Here is a 2,830-nt window from a genome sequence, read left to right as displayed (position 1 = left end):
GCGCCGATGACGTCTGCCGCTTCCACGCCGCCGATGACGTCTGCCGCTTCCACGCCGCCGATGACGTCTGCCGCTTCCACGCCGCCGATGACGTCTGCCGCTTCCACGCCGCCGATGACGTCTTCCTCCACGCCTGCCTCGCCGATGACGTCTTCCTCCACGCCTGCCTCGCCGATGACGTCTTCCTCCACGCCTGCCTCGCCGATGACGTCTTCCTCCACACCGCCGCCGATGTCATATCCTCGTTTCCGGCGAGACGCACCATGGCGCCAATCACGTCCGCCTTCCCGACGGCCAAGATGGTGGCCGTCCCTTGGTCGCCGGCTTCAGCGGCGTTCTTCTCGCCGCCGCCATCAGACTCGTCCTCGGTGGATTCGGGGACACTGGGGCCGGCGACCCACCACCAGTTCTCCCCTCCACCCTCCCTTGTTTCGTGAGTATGTTGGACATCTGGAATCTGTCCATAGGGGGGGGATACTGTTACGGCTCAGGCTCCTGCCAACGCCGCTCATCCGTCTGTGCGCACCTCGGGACACGCCCACTGGTGCGCACACCCAGGGACGCGCCGCGCGCGTCTCCGCCCTGCTGCAGCCACCAGCTGCAATCACTCGCTGGCAATCTGCACACCTGCGACTGATCAGAGCGAGATCAATAAAGGACCAGTGGACCCAAGGATCGTCGCGGGAACTTAGCTTTCTCATGGTGTACCGTAAGCCTTATGCGCTCTTACTATATTCGTGTTTCCTCTCCGTGCCTTGATTTGTCCCTTGTCTTCTCCCGTGTCCCCGCAGTACCCTCCGTCGCCTGCGTCTCAATTTCCCCTGGATCTCCCTCTGGACTCCGACTGCTTCCTTCGTTCCTCGACCTCTTGCTCGCCCCTGGATTCTGACGCCTCGCTCTCGCCCCGGATCAGCTGCCTGCCCCCTGGACTTCCGCGTATCTCGTTCAACACGTTGGTAACACTCACTTCAGTTAAATTCTACACATAGTCTTACACCATTCCCTTTTGTATTCTAGTTCACACTCCATTTCCTTAGTTTAGTAATATTGTTTATTATTATTTATATATATATATATATGTTGACTATATATATATAATAAATAATTGTATATACCGCCCCCTGGTGTCTGTTTGCCGTCACCCCCTCTCAGTAAACACAACACTGAAGCTGGTCAAAAACTCACTTAGAGGCCTATGCACAGAAGAGAGGCTGTCTGATCTCCTTCTCCTCTCCATAGAAAAAGACGTAGTCATAAATCACAATGATGTGATCAACATCTACAGGGACATGGCCCCCAGAAGGTTGCTGCTTTAAGGCCCCCAGAAGGTTTGGCTACTGATTGTGCACTGATTTCACAGCATTTCATGGAAGCCCTGAATTTACATTGAGGAGCATATTTGGGTATGGGTGGCCTCCATCCTATAGCCCTCTACTGGCCCCTGGTCCATATTTTTGGCCCTGTATTGCGTTTCAGTTGTTTAGTCTGAGCATTAAGTGAGAAAGACCACAAGTTACAACTTGATGGTGTTTTCATCACGTTAAGGGAAGAAGGACAGATTTTCACATTGAAGTTTTTTCCATTTGGGAATTTTTTTAAATTTTTTTTTCAAAGTTCATGTTGCACTGTTCAATGTTCAATATTAAAGTGCTTATCTTTAACAATAAATAGCCTAATAATAAACCAGTGTTTTGTTGCTTTTCATGTCTACAAAGGACACACAGCTAAGTAGTTATCTTCCTATTAGCAAATTTAATTTTACATTAATTTCCATATTGTGTAAAGGACCAAAAAAAAAGGTCCTCCCCTTTTCTGACTTTGAGCCCCTGCCCCTCTATAATCATGTGCACGTCCCTGCAGTCAGCCATTGTATTAGGTTGTTATGGTGATGGATGACCCTATTATATGTGTTTAAATAAAGTTGCTTGTAACAGAAGTCATACCAGATCACAACAGCAATTCAGGAATCCAATCACTGCTTTTGATAACCCAAATATGGATGATACTAGGATTTCCCCCCCTTAGTGATACCGATAAGTCACTAGATACGCTCGCCTTTCTAGAACCTTATTGTTGGTAAAGAGAACACTTCCATACACGTGATGATATTGAGTTCCACATCTGCAGTTTTTTTAGCTTCTCCTTCAGAGAAGTCACAGTTCAGCTTGCCATCCTACCGCAATTTACGGTTAAAAATGTTATTATTGTCCTTAAAAGTAAGCTTGACTGAAAGTAAATGTTGTACCGTATTTTCCGCACCATTAGCCGCACCTAAAAAACACAAATTTACTCAAAAGCTGACAGTGCGGCTTTTAACCCGGTGCGCTTTATATATGGATAAATATTAAGATTCATTTTCATAAAGTTTCGATCTCGCAACTTAGGTAAACAGCCGCCATCTTTTTTCCCGGTAGAACAGGAAGCGCTTCTTCTTCTACGCAAGCAACCGCCAAGGTAAGCACCCGCCCCCATAGAACAGGAAGCGCTTCTTCTTCTACTGTAAGCAACCACCCGCCCCCGGAAGAAGAAGAAAAAACGCGCGGATATCACCGTACGTTTCATTTCCTGTTTACATCTGTAAAGACCACAAAATGGCTCCTACTAAGCGACAAGGATCCGGTTCATGAAAAGACGCAATCTCTCCATCCGCACACGGATTACTACCGTATTTCACAGCAACTGATATTCCTGTGAACCGCACTGTGGAACGGGAGCACGTACGGTGAATATTCGCACCACAGGGAATGAGAAGTCATCCTTCACTGTGGTTCTAGCTTGCCATGCTAACTTCCACCCATGGTGATATTCAAAAGGAAGACCTTGCCAAAAG

The sequence above is a fragment of the Nerophis lumbriciformis genome, linkage group LG23 (assembly GCF_033978685.3).
Source record: "Nerophis lumbriciformis linkage group LG23, RoL_Nlum_v2.1, whole genome shotgun sequence".
Taxonomy (NCBI): Eukaryota; Metazoa; Chordata; class Actinopteri; order Syngnathiformes; family Syngnathidae; genus Nerophis; species Nerophis lumbriciformis.
Note: the sequence above shows the minus strand (reverse complement) of the source record.